The following is a 14,673-nucleotide window of genomic DNA, read 5'->3' as shown; positions in this document are numbered from 1 at the left end:
AAAGTTTTTTAATCGTGGTAAAATATATAAGCTTCCCTAGTGGCTCAGTGGTAAAGAATCTGCCAGCCAGTGCAGGAGCTATGAGAGACATCGGTTCGATCCCTGAGTCAGGAAGACCCCCCTGGAGGAGGAAATGGCAACCCACTCCAGTATTCTTGCCTGGGAAATCCCTTGGGCAGAGGAACCTGGTGGGCTACAGTCCATAGGGTCGCAGAGTCAGACTTGAGTGAGCACGCTTGCCCATACAAAATATATAAACATAAACTTTATCATCTTAACTATTTTTAAGTATAAATTTCAGCTAGAAGGGATAGGTTACCCACTCTAGTATTCTTGGGTTTCCCTCGTGGCTCAGCTAGTAAACAATCTGCCTGCAGTCCAGGAGACCTGGGTTCAATCCCTAGGTTGGGAAGATCTCCTGGAGAAGGGAAAGGATACCCACTCCAGTATTCTGGCCTGGAGAATTCCATGGACTATAGTCCATGGGGTCGCAAAGAATCGGACATGACTGAGAGACTTACACTTTCACTTTCATCTGTAAGCACACATATTCTTGTGAAACCAATATCCAGAACATTTTTTCTTGCAAAACTGAAACCCTGTACTCATTAAACAACTCTGCGTTGTCCCCTCCCCCAGCCCTAGGCAGCCACCATTCTACTTTGTCTTTCTGAATTTAACCACTTTAAGTGAGTGAAAAGTGAAGTCACTCAGTCGTGTCTGACTCTTTGTGACCCCATGGACTATAGCCTACCAGGCTCCTCTGTATAAGGGGTTTTCCAGGCAAGATTACTGGTCTCCAGGCCGGAATACTGGAGTGGGTAGCTGTTCCCTTCTCCAGGAGATCTTCCCAACCCAGGGATCAGAACCCAGGCCTCTTGCATTGCAGGCGGATTCTTTACCAGCTGAGCCACAAGGGAAGCCCAACAATACTGGAGTGGGCAGCCTATTCCTTCTCTAGAGGATCTTCCCAGCCCAGGAATTGAACTGGGGTCTCCTGCATTGCAGGCAGATTCTTTACCAACTGAGCTATCAGGGAAGCCCTAACCACTCTAAGTACCTCATAAAATGGAATCATACAGCTTTTGTCCTTTTGTGACTGGCTTATTTCACTTAGCACTATGTCTTCAAGGTTCACCCATGCTGTATCACATGTCTGATTATTATCCCTTTTTATGGCTGAGTAATACTAAGTTGTACATCTACACCACATTTTGTTTATCCCTTCATCCATTGATGAACACTGCGGTGTTTCCACCTTTTGTAAATAATGCAGCTACAGACATGGTGGGGAAGATCAGTTTTGATGGCAGGAGCCCAAATGTTCTGGAGCTTAGCAAAAGTAGAGCCCAAGAACCCTACATGGATGAGCCCTGCGTTTGAAGAGGCAGTGTGAGCATTCAGAGTGCCCTCTTCTGGGGTGGACTGGGGTGAGAGGAAGGGATAGTCTCCTGGGCCTGAGGTGGTGTGTCCAAGTTTGAAGGAGAGGGTACAGAAGGAAGGGAAATGCCAGACTTTATCTTCCTCATACTTTGTCCAGCCCAGGCCTGGATTGCACACTTTGTTTATCTAACTTTGGAACTCTTATTAGGTCACTGGAGGTGATTTACAAACTACAACATTGTACAAATTGCTTTAGGAGTGGTCTTTACTCATTCTTCAAGACTCACCTCTCTCTTTCACTGAGCCTTCTCTCAAGGCACCCCCAGCAGCCACCAGCAGCCCCCCAGAAGAGTTTGGCCCCTCTCCTCTGCCATCACCTAGCCCCAACTTCACTTTTCTTTGCCAGCATTGCCTATATCAAACATGGTAATTTGTCCATGTTTCAGCTGTCTATACAAGACTGAGATTTGAAGCCAGCCTTGTACCAAGTGCCCAGTTCTGTTCCTGGCACCTAAGAAGTAGGTGTTCAATATGGCTTTGTTCAAAGGTGAAAAAGGAGGGTCACATTGATTAAATGGGGTCTGCTCAGTGATGCCCAGCATCAGTGAACTGTTAGCTGGAGGCTGAGCCAAATAGAAGTAGAGTGTCTAGGGGACTTTGAAATGGCCACTGAAGACAAGGGAATTGCTTGTTGGAACTAGGCGCAGGCTTCATGGCGCAATAGATCAATACTGTTCCTTCTAGGGAAACAAACAGGATCAATGCTGGCTGCCCCAGGTCTCTGAGCAGATCTGAAAACCACAGAGCCCACAGAAGGAGGCTCCTCCATGCTGATCTTGCAGACTATGACAGCGTGCACCCATTTGGGAGACTGAACGACACTATATTGAATTTCATACCTGTGATTGTATCCCAGGTCACCAAAAGCCCAATATATAAAGTGATAGCAACAGAGGAACACACGATCCAAGGGTTGAAAGCATCCTTCAACGCTGGGGCTGGCATTCTTGCTCTGTTCCCTACTCCTCTACCCACAACAGACATTGCCATTGGCATCCACACACTTGTTTGCCAGGCAGAGATGCAACCTCAAAATGTTCTCACCAGTGTTTTAGGCAGCTACTGACAACGGTTCATGGCTGGGACTTAATGTGAACATTTTTTGCCTTTTCCGATCTAATCCAATCTGACATCATTCCAGTAGGACTCCTTTCCATGGCTTTCTAGACTGCTGCTCTAGAGGCTTTTCAGCCTGTTTAGTTGTTGAACTCCAATCCAATTAAAACACATTGTGTTGCTACTATAGGATAGGCCTGGGGCTGGGTGCTGGGAGAGTGTTAAGAAGGACAGAAGTTTGCCTTGCTTTAATTTCGTCCCTTTGGTCCTATACCTGCCTTCTGGACAACCCCAGTAAGGCTTTCCCCACATCCTATGACATTCCTTTCACTACTCGAAGAGGCTGTCATGCCTTCCATCCTACCGCCCCCATCCCACCTTAGTCTTTCTTTTTACTAGAGGATATCTTCTAAGTGTTTCTAGTCATTTCTTACAGCATTTGGTTTTTCAGATCCCTCATTCTCTGGTTAGCCTCCCATGGTCATGCTCCAATTTGCCTATATTCCTTTTAAATTGTGGTGTCCAGAATACACACAGTACTTCATTTGTCATCTAACTAAATCAGAGCACAAGCCAACATGGACGGGTGAAAAGGGGTTCACCAACTGACAAGGCTCATCAAGGCAAGAACCCCTGTGAAAGTGTGACCACGACTTATTTGGGGTAGATCATGCAAACTCTTGTATGGACCAAATCCTTTATTTTTCATGGACCAAATCCATTATTGTTAGAATTACAAAAGCTCAGAGCTCCACAAATCCTTAAAAGTTATAATCACCCATCTGATGATGAAATCACCAGGCTACCACATTCCCTGCAAAAGATGGGAGGTCTTGAGCATCTTCTCTAATGGGGAATCTTATTTCTGAAGGCAGACCTTTCAGTTCTATGACTTCCCTGTTTAAAAGTTCCTCCTTTTCAGTTGAAACCTTCCTGATTGTAATGCTAGTCATTTTTCAGGGTTATTGAGCATTTCATTTGCTCAGCACAGTCCTAGCACTGTGTGTGCTTGGCCACATGTGTGCCGGGGAACATGAGCACTCCACAGGGGTAATTAAGGTGGAAGGACAAGGACAAATAACCTCAGATTTTTGTTTCCTGGGAAATTATAGTCTGTGGGGAAACACATAAAAGAGTAAAACAAATACTATCACTGGGACATGGGCTAAGTGGTATGCAAATACAGAGGAAAAGGTAGTTACTTCCAATGAGGAGAATACAGATTATTCTTGCATCTATATGGCAGCCAGTTCTCTCTATAGAACATAATCAGATCACGTTAAGTAATGTGCTCAAAACCTGCTCAAAACCCTCCAAGTTTCCCAACACACTTAGAAATGGACCTGAGGTCCTCACAGTGGCCTGTAGGATTGTGTGTGGCCTGGCACTGCCCGCCTCTCTTCACCCGCATACACGTGTACTTTTCCACCTTGGTCACACAGACCATCTTGCTGTACTTGAACTTGCTAGTTGCTATCTTAGGGCTTCCACAGTGGGTGTTCCCTCCCATGGGTCTCCCCATGGCTTGATCCCTCATTTACATAGTCTCAGCCTTATGGTCACTTGTGCAGCGAGACCTTTCCATCCTCCTATCCTGCTTTCTTCACTTAATGACATTTATAACTACCTGAAATTATATTGATTACTGACAGTCTCCCAGTAGAACATAAACTCTACAAAGGCATGGATTTTATCTGTTTTGTTCCTGTTATATTCTCAGTGCCAAAAATAGGGCCTGGCACACAACAGGTACCAAATAAATATTTGTGAAATGAGCGAATGAGTTAATCTTGAAAACCTATTTTAGCAGTCATTCTTAGTAACATCCAGTGTTCTTGCCTATAGTTTCTCAAAACAAGTGCCATATTTTTGAAAAGGGGCCCAAATGGTTTCTCACTTGAAATTCTGTGGCATTTCCTAATTTTTAAGATTTCTCAAAGATTTCGACGGTGGTTCTGAGATTTGCAAATTCTTTCAGTTGTCTGGGACATTTTCCTCCCAGGCTTAGGGACCTAGACAAATTGCATGCACAAAGAATGCACATCTAGCATGAAGGTTACATTCTCAAGTCAGCACAGAAAGCAAAAAGTGACATATTGGAATTTTCCTTGAATATCTTTAGCATTGCAACAAATCACTGATTCTGTAGCTGTGCACCCAAGGAATTGGTTTGTTTGCATTAAGAGCCAGTAGTATGAAAAATATGGATCTCTGACTACCTGAATCTCTCTCAGCCCCTTGGATGCTTTGTCTATAAGAGGTGTTTGGTAACAGTCTGGTGAGTGTTGGAGCCAGACTGTCTAATTTTGAATCCTGGCCCCACCACTTGCTATGTGACCACACGCAAGTTACTCAACCTGTCTGTGCACCAGTTTCTTCATCTGTAAGGTGGGGGTAATAACAGTGCATACCTGCTTCATAGGGTTACATTGAGGACCAGATACATTAACGCATATGAGGTCTTTAGACGAGCACCTAGCACATAGTACTATTAATGTTAGTGGTTATTTCGTTATCTCCCATCTCATGTTCATACCGGGGCATATGCTCAGTGGGTGGAAAGGCAAGCAGAATGTGCTAGACTATTTAAATTGTACTCTTGCTAGTTCTCGCTCACTTTCTTTGTCTCTGTTTCTCTTTCCCCAAATGCCAATAATTGAATTTCTATGATGTGTCCTCGCTATAAATTGCTTAGACACTTTCCTTCTGCTGGAATTCTATATTCTTAGATTGATCATCATACCATTCTAGTTTGAACACCTTTGTAAAGACTGAAGAAGGTGAGAAAAAACAAACGTGGACGAGTTTGACCTCTTTGTCTCTGTCACCTGAATATTCCCACACTTTCTGCCAACAGTGGCCTTAATTCTCTTAATGTTCTCTTGCCAGCGTGGCTATTGAGTCCCTTTGGCTGCTTTTAGCTTTTCCTAGAGCATTGGGATCCTTCTCTAGCTTCAGCTTTTTGGACATTATTCTCACAGCTTCATGTGTCTCCCTTTCTTTTAGCATTGAGAAAGTAAAAAAATCAGAAAGAAAGGCACCACTGCAGAAAATTCCTTAAAAATAGCCAGCCTGGTTTTGTTTTTTTTTTTTTTGGTTTTCCATTTTTGTTTTTGTTTTTTAATGTGAAGAACAGGAAAGAGAGTAGCCTGAGGAGCTGGCATGAGGAGAAAGACCCATTTGCTGCTGCATACACAGAAGGTGCTGTTTGGCATGTGATGAATCCCTTGAGGCCAGAGCCGCAGGATCACACAAGCCTCTTGGGGGCACTCCTACCAGGCATATAAGCAAGTTTTGACCACATCTGGAAAGTTCAGTTATTACTGTTGTTCAGTCGCTAAGTTGCTTTAGACTCTTTGCGACCCCATGGACTGCAGCATGCCAGGCTTCCCTGTCCTTCACTATTTCCTGGAGTTTGCTCAAACTCATGTCCTTGGAGTCAGTGATGCCATCCCACCATCTCGTCCTCAGTTATTACAGGTATTTTCTTTTCTTCCAAGCCCTGGGACAGGATTCCTTGGTTCTGGGCTGGTCCTGAGAATAACAAAGGAAACTCATAAGGGCCAGATATTATTATGAATATCTTCCTTTGGCCCAGCGCTCGACTCATTCACTCATTCAACAAATATTTACTGAGTACTTATGTACCAGGCATGATGCAAAACATTGAGGGTAAAAAATGAAGTAGACACAGTCTCTTCTCTCAGGCTATTTATGTCTAGTGAGAAAGAGAAGCACTAATAGATAATGCCCCTACTGCAGGGGGAGTGCAGTGTGTTAGGTCAGGTGCCACCCAAACCATCCCAGGCAGCAATCCCAGGAAATACCTGTAGAGGAGTTGATGTTGAAACAGGGAAGAAAAGGAAACCAATAGCAGGCGTGTTAATGAACAGGTTTCTGCTGAGGGTAACAGGGGCTTAGTTCCAGGGGGGTGTCTCAGAGCTAGTGCAGAAACTGTCTCAGTGTTGCCCCTCTGAGGGTGAGGATCTGAGGCATTGGCCCATTGACCCCCACCCTCTCGTCTGCCCTGACCTCTGATTAGGTACATGCATGGCTATAGGCAGAAAGCCGTGTGTGTGTAGAAATGATGGTGCCAAGTCTCTGCGGGCAGAGCACTGACAGTTCTGCCGCATGCATTTATAGGAACCAGCACAGAGCCCCACAGATGCCCCAGGGAGGAGCTTCCAGCTCAATCTGGTGAGATATAAGAAGTCTTCCTAGAAGAGGTGACAGTTGAGCAGTGCCCTAAAGAAGCCTTACTCCAGAGCTATTCAGCAGTGTCTGGGGCAGAGTCCTTGCTGTCTGGCCACACTGAAGATTTTGTACTGAGAGGTCTGGCTAAGATGAACAAAAGTGCTGCTTATCACTGTTTGTGGGGTTTGGGAGGTTGAGAACGGGGCAAGAACTCAGATGGCTGACCCTCCTACAGTGCTGTCCTCTCCAGAACTGAGTCAGGAGAGTCAGAACAGCAAGCAGTGAGCCTGTGTCTGCTCCTTGTAAAGAGAGCCTGAGGATGTTTCTGGGTTTGCCCCAAACCTACCCTGGGTTTCTGTCTATTTGTGGATTAGGTGTTTCCTCAGAACATCCTTCCTCCCAGAGCGGTCACCCCACGCTGCGCCCAGCCCCCAGATCTGCACTCACTCCTTCATCAGCATCGCCTCCCGATTAGACTGAGGATGTGGCAATCTGGCTGCCCAGAATTGCTCTCCCCACCTTCAGTTGCCCTGAGCAGAGTTCAGATTGCACATTTCCCGACACTCAGAGAGACCCATTAATATTTAGCATGTTATATTTCCAAAGCACTTTGCTAACACGAATTGATCTTTTCGGCACCCCCTTGTGAGACAGTTCAGTACTGCTAGCCCTAGTGGGGACATCAGGCTTTGCGAAGATAAGCTACTTAGGCGAGGGCCATGGCTGGGAAGGGATGGATCCAGATTAGAACCAAAGGTCGATGAGACCCATTGTCTGAGCCTCCAGACAGAACTCCAGCGTGGGCCCAGTGCCCCCTCCCTGCCCAGGACGTAATGGAACAAATTCAGCCTTCTGAAGTTTTAAATAGAATGAGCTTGTCATCCTTAAGATTGGGCTGTTATAGACAGCTGGACTGTTACAAACCAGCTATTGTTTAGGGAGTGCTAACTTTGTGCTAAGAGCTGGGTGCTTTACATAGAATGTATCACTTAGTTCTTATAACCCTTGCCCACCTCTGCAATGTTGCTACTATTATTATTTTGTACATCAGAAAACAGGCACAGAAAGATTAAGTAACTTACTTAAAGTTGAACAGGAATTGGTTAGAGCCAGGATTTAAACCCAAGCTACTCAGCTTCAGAGACTTTGAACCATTCATTATGAACCAGGTTAAGGGTGAATAGAGCCACCAAATCAAGTGGAATTACTCTTGAAGTTCTGCCTACTTCCAGGCAATTCATCATATGCCTTGCAAGATTCTTTCTGTAGGTAAAGGAATCAGGCGGGGGTGAGAGGCTGTCTGCGAAAGCGTTCTTGAGAAATGAGAGTGTAAACAAAAGTTGGTGGTTACTTGATTTCCTCTGGCTTTTACTCTTGGCTCCCCATTCCCAGCCCTGCCTAAAAGAACAGAGAGAGGACTAGTTTATCCATTAAACAAGTGTGGGGCCCACGTGCTGCGCGTTGTGTTCTAGTGGGGCGGAGACACACATAAGTCATTAGGATTTGGTCAGGAGCACTATAACCAAAGATTATGAGAGTTCATGGGAGGGAGGAGGCAGAAGTGACTCGCTAGCCTGGGGAAGTTGGGGACGTTTCTCAGCGGTGCCATGAGTTAGGTCCTGGTGGAGATGGAGGAAGGAGAGAAACAGCATTCCAGGCAAAGGGAATAGCACGTACAAAGGGAAGGAGATGTGAAATAACATGGCAGTCTGGGGCGTGACAAGTTCTGTTTATGTGGAAACAGGCTGCTTGCTTTCTTGAGTTCAGTGAGTGGCCACTGCCCTAGATGAGGGGCTGGGTTACCAATTCTAGGCTATCCCTGAGAATGTAACGTCTTGTGACATGTTGAGCCAAATTCTTTATATTCTATTGCTGAGTAAAAAAGATGATTGTTTAAATTTAGCAAGTTCTGCTGTGTGTAAGACACCGTGCTGGGTGCTGTGGATAAGGAACCATAACTGAGGGCTGTGGAGCCATGGGGAAGAGTCTGGGACTGAGGCCTTGTGTGCCGGTGAGGAAGCTTTGTAAAAGGGTCACTCTGCCTTTACTACTTTTCTAAGGGAAAAGAATTAATGTTGCAATTTAAAAACTCTGTTCCCTAGTCATCCCTGTCCCTTAAAAGCAAAACTCTATGTAATGTATACACCCCCTTTCCTTGTTGTTGCTTTATAATTTACCAAACCATTTCCCATCCAATGTATGACTTAATCCTCATGATAACCCAGTGGAATAGGTGGCCTTGGTGGGTCTCCATTTTACAGATGATGAAACTGAGGTTTAGCGAATATTCAAGATTATATGTTTTATAGCAATAGAAAGTTTCCCCACAGTGGTCTCAGATTTGTCCCATTACGCACACCGCCTCGCCTTCTAAATCAGTGCTTAACGACAGCTTCTGTGCTACGTGCGCCAGGGGCTCCCAATGGCCCCCTGGGGTGGGAGGTGTCTTGCTGCACATCCGGAGGTAGGTATTGAGAATGTTAAAACCAAGGCATGGATGCTGCTGTATTGGAACTCAAAGCCCAGCTCTAAATAGTTGACTCCGTTGGAGCTGAGCCAGGAAATTCTAAGTGGCAGACGTTATTAGACTATTTTCTCAATTATAGCTCCAAGGAGTCAAGTTGTCCTCAGATCAAGATGAATATGGACATCATATCACCTAGCCCTTCCCTCTAAGAAGCACTGTGGTGTTGGATATTTTAGCCAGACAAGCCTTGAGGTCAAGAGGTGGACAGACAGATTAGACTTGGTGCAGGAAAGCTAATTGTGTATACGTGTGTGTGTGAGAGACAGAGAGATTGAGTGTGTGTGTGTGTGTGTGTGTGTGTGTGTGTGTTGGGGGTACTAGCATAGCTCACAGTTGGATAAGAGCATCAGATGTGTGACCTCACTGTCCAGAGAGTCAACCAAAACAACAGTTGCTGCCATGCCCTTTTAAAGGTGGCTTCAATTAGAGTTGGGAGAGTTTTCTGGGCTCCTGTCTTAGGTGTGGGGTCTGAGGTCATTGCTGCTCATCAGAGTCCTCTATCCTGTTTTCCTCATGAATTAAATGGGAATTCTCCAGTTGATATTTTGCCCTCCTATTATCCTAAAAAGTCTTATTTTTCCTCCAGTTGATACTCAAGACAGATAAAATTCTAGATAATAGCACTCACTGATGCTAGTCATGAGGGAAGGATCCAAGTACCCAAAAGCTCAGTAAAATCTTTCTGCATTTATTGACGAAGGTCACTAACGAAAAGAATTCTTAAGCTCAGTTCAGTTCAGTCGCTCAGTCATGTCCGACTCTTTGCGACCCCATGAATCACAGCACACCAGGCCTCCCTGTCCATCACAAACTCCAGGAGTTTACCCAAACTCATGCCCATCGAGTCGGTGATGTCATCCAGCCATCTCATCCTCTGTCGTCCCCGTCTCCTCCTGCACCCAATCCCTCCCAGCATCAGGGTCTTTTCCAATGAGTCAACTCTTCGCATGAGGGGGCCAAAGTATTTGAGTTTCAGCTTTAGCATCAGTCCTTCCAATGAACACCCAGGACTTATCTCCTTCAGGATGGTCTGGTTGGATCTCCTTGCAGTCCAAGGGACTCTCAAGAGTCTTCTCCAACACCATAGTTCAAAAGCATTAATTTTTCAGCGCTCAGCTGGAAAAACCATAGCCTTGGACCTTTGTTGGCAAAGTAATGTCTCTGCTTTTTAATATGCTATCTAGTTTGGTCATAACTTTCCTTCCAAGGAGTAAGCGTCTTTTAATTTCACGGCTGCAGTCACCATCTGCAGTGATTTTGGAGCCCAAAAAAATAAAGTCTGACACTGTTTCCACTGTCTCCCCATCTATTTCCCATGAGATGATGGGACAGATGCCATGATCTTAGTTTTCTGAATGTTGAGCTTTAAGCCAACTTTTTCACTCTCCTCTTTCACTTTCATCACCAATAAGGGCCCACATTTCCAAGGGGCAGGTTCATTTAGTCCCTCTCTCCTGATAACTTTTTCTTCTCCATCTTCCATGCCATCTGGGTAATTATGGTATTATATTAGGAGGATATTGAAATTCCAAGGAGTTGTGAAATGTCCCCCAGCAGAGTTCTCTTCTATATGCCTTGTTCAAATTGTCCATTTTGAAACTAGGCTGGAGATGACCAAGCCCGAATCTTTGAACAGACAGGCAACATGGAATCCCTAAAAGTCTGAGGACCAGATATCCTCTATTAATAGTTACCCGAGGACTCTGAAGGGTCTGAAAGAGGGGACCTGGCATCAGGAACATTTGAGTTAGAGGGAGTGTAACTTAATGGTTGAGAGCTCAGACTTGAGAGTCAGATTGCCTTGGTTCAAATCTCAGGTTTGTCAGTTATTAGCTGCACAGCCTTGGGCTTCCTCCACTGTGAAATGATGGTAATAATAGATTGTACCTTGTAGGGTTGTGTGAGGACTGACTCAGATCAGGTACATAAAGGGCTTAGCACAGCTCCTGCACACAATATGCATTTGTTAAATGTTAAACACTATTATTTATTAAAGGGAGAATTCTTCTCCTGTTCTAGGGTGTTTCTTTCCTTCCTTATGTCCTTGACTCCCTAGTTTATATTTCTAAAGCCAGCTGCTTAAATATCCCCTCGTCTTCTGGTCAGGGATACAAAGAAAAAACACCTTGCACATGGGAGTACTTTCTTCTGTATTACTTACAGCATCACCTCAAACCAATATACACAGTTCATTTTAATCCAAGAGCTAAGGGCCCTTTAAACCAGCCGTTCCTTATTTATTCTGTTTAAAAAAAAATCAAGGTCCTTTGGTTTCACGTTCCTTTATTGTATTTTGTAAGGCACATATTGGATACTATGTAAATGTGAAATACTCTAACAATAGTAACTGAGACAGATGAGAAACTCAAGGAAGCAAAGTCACCATTTTGAGCTCAGCTCTTTATTGATGGGCTGAGTGATTTGGGAGCGACAATGTGGCTCCAAAGTTAAACAGCCCCCAGGGATTCAGAGAGCAAAGCCTTGAGTCGCAGTCACAGCAGCAGTTCTAGTGACCCCAGGCAGGCAGTTTCTTCCCCCGCAGACCTCAAATTCTCCCCATCAATACTAGGATTAATGCCACAGAACAGTCTCCCGGGGATGTGAAGCCACGCCTGCCATATGTGGTTGTACAGACTGTGTACTGCACAAGGGTGCCAGCTGAGGGGTAAGTGGGAGCTGAAACATAGCTCACACTCTACTCATCAATCTGTGCACCCTGGTGATGGGGAGCGTCCACATGGAGGAAGGGACCCTTCTTTCTAATTTGCGTAAAAGTAGTATATAGGCTAGTAGAGGCCCTGTGTGAAGCAATGGTGATAGTGATCGGTCACAGAGCTTAGCACTTAGAATGGATACATTTATTCAGCACACAGTTCTTGAACACCTACTGTGTGCCAGACCCTGATCAAGGGACTGAGGATATGGCAATGAGTGTAAATAATTTCTGCCCTTGGGTCCTCTTTCCGTCACCAGCCCATCCTCCCCAAATGTTCAGTTATCAGCAAGGCCTGTAGACTCGAGATGCAAAATATACGTCAAGTCCACCCACCTTGTTTCACTGCCAGCACTTTGTTTTTATTATTTCTTTCCTAGATTACTGTAGCAAATGGGCTCCTACTTCTACTCTGGTCCTCCAAACAAAAACAAGAGTGACTGTATAAAAGTGTCAATCAGGGGACTTCCCTGGGTCCAGTAGTTAAGATACCACACTTTCACTGCAGGGGGTATGGTTCCATCCCTGGTTGGGGAACTAAGGTCTCACATGCCCGGAGACAAGGCCAAAAAAAAAGTCAATCGGATATCATCAACCCCTTGTTTTAAACTTTTCAGTGGTTTTAATTTAGTCCAGGGTCCTCCCCATAGCCTCAAGGCTGTGCACACCTGGTTCCAATTATCTTGTCATGTCATCTGAATCACTCAACCCACACTCTCCCCATCTGTATGAGAAGAGGTTCTTCACAGAAATAGGAACCAATAGGATATAAGTGTATCTCCTATATGTATAGGTGTATGTGTATATATATATTTATATCCTATGTATATGTATTTGTGTGTGTGTGTGTATACATGTGGGGCTTCCCTGGTGGCACAGCAGTAAAGAATCCACCTACAATGCAAGAGACCGAGTTGGATCCCTGGGTCGGAAAGATCCTCTGGAGGAGGGCATGGCAACCCACTCCAGTATTCTTGCCTAGAGAATCCCACGGACAGAGGAGCCTGAGGGGTGAAGTCCACAGGGTTGCAAAGAGTTGGACACAACTGAAGTGACTGAACACGCACATGTATATATACATATATAAAACAAGATTTATTGTGAGGAATTGGTTTGTGTGATTTTACTGTGGCTGAGAAGTCCCACAATTATTGTTTGTAAGTTGAAGACCCAAAAAAGCCAGTGGTGTAATTCCAGTCCTGGCCAGAGAACCAGAAAGAGTAGAAGGATAGAAGACCAATAAACTGATGTCTCAGCTCAAGCAGGCAGACCTAGAAAGGAACGACTCCTCCCTTTCCCAATTTTTTCTTCTGTTCACACCCTCAGCAAATTGAGTGATGCCCGCTTCCCAGGTAGCGCTAGTGGTAAAGAACCTGCCTGTCAACGTAGGAGACGTAAGAGACGTGTGTTTGATCCCTGGTTTAGGAAGATCCCCTGGAGAAGGAAATGGCAGTCCGCTCCAGTATTCTTGCCTGGAGAGGTCTATGGACAGAGGAGCCTGGTGGGCTGCAGTCCATAGGGTCACAAAGAGTCAGACAAGACTGAAATGACCGAGCGTGCAGGCACCCTCATAAGGGAGGGCAAATAAGCTACTTTTCTCAGTCCACCCACTCAAATGCTAATCTCATCTGGAAACATCCTCACAGACACACCCACAAATTATGTTTGATCTGGTTACTCAGTGACCCAGTCAAGGCGACACACAATTACCTTTCATACTATTCCACAAACCTCACCACTCTGTCCTTCATACAACCTAGCTTGTTCTCTGTGTGGTCTCATCCCTTTGGCTGGAACACCAATTCCCTGGTTCTCCCCTTGACCATCTCCTTCTCATCCTTCAATGCTCAGTGGAAAAGTCACTCTGAACCTCAGAGATGTGATCTGGACCACCTTGTTAAAGTAGCATAGAATTCTACGCCCACCAACCACTCTTTGCTAGGATGTTCCACAACAAAGCATCCCAGCTCAATTTGTAAGTACACAGTTCTTTGTTTACAATCTGTCATATCTGCTAGATTGTAAGCCTTGTAACATGATTGTTTGTTCTCCACTATAAATCCCTTCAGAATTTTGCTAGTCTCTGGAGCACAGTAATAAATACCAAATATTTGCTAAATGAAGTTGTTACAGAAAATTTGTCTCTCAAAGGGGAGTAATCATCACAATACAACACAGAGATACATTTTGTGACAAAGGTAGTGATATGCTGGTAAACTGACTTTCAAAAAAAGAACCTGATCTGTCTGTCATTTGTTGATTTCCATGGTGGTGTAAATACTCCCATCTGAGCTGATTTCAAGTTACCAATGGTTTAAAAACTGACTTGTAAAAACAGTTTTTCAAAGGGCTTTCCTGGCGGCTCAGATGGTAAAGAATCTACCTTCAATGCGGGAGACCTGGATTTGATCCCTGGGTTGGGAAGATCCCCTGGAGAAGAGAACAGCTACCTATTCCAGTATTCTTCCCTGGAAAATTACAAGAACAGAGGAGCCTGGCAGGCTACAGTCCATGGCATCGCAAAGAGTTGGACACGAAAGCTGTTATGAGCTGCCTCTAGCCTGTCACTGGACAAGAGGTCTGCATGGGTGCAACAAGAACCCATTAGTTCATGCTGGGGAGCTCAGCAAAGGCTTCCTGGAGGAGGTGACACTTGATCTGTGTTTTGAAGACTGGGTATGTTGGTTCAGGCCTTTTAACTCCAAAATAGCCAACAGAGCCCTGCTCCCAGTAGCCCATG

The sequence above is a fragment of the Cervus canadensis genome, chromosome 8 (assembly GCF_019320065.1).
Source record: "Cervus canadensis isolate Bull #8, Minnesota chromosome 8, ASM1932006v1, whole genome shotgun sequence".
Taxonomy (NCBI): domain Eukaryota; kingdom Metazoa; phylum Chordata; class Mammalia; order Artiodactyla; family Cervidae; genus Cervus; species Cervus canadensis.
Note: the sequence above shows the minus strand (reverse complement) of the source record.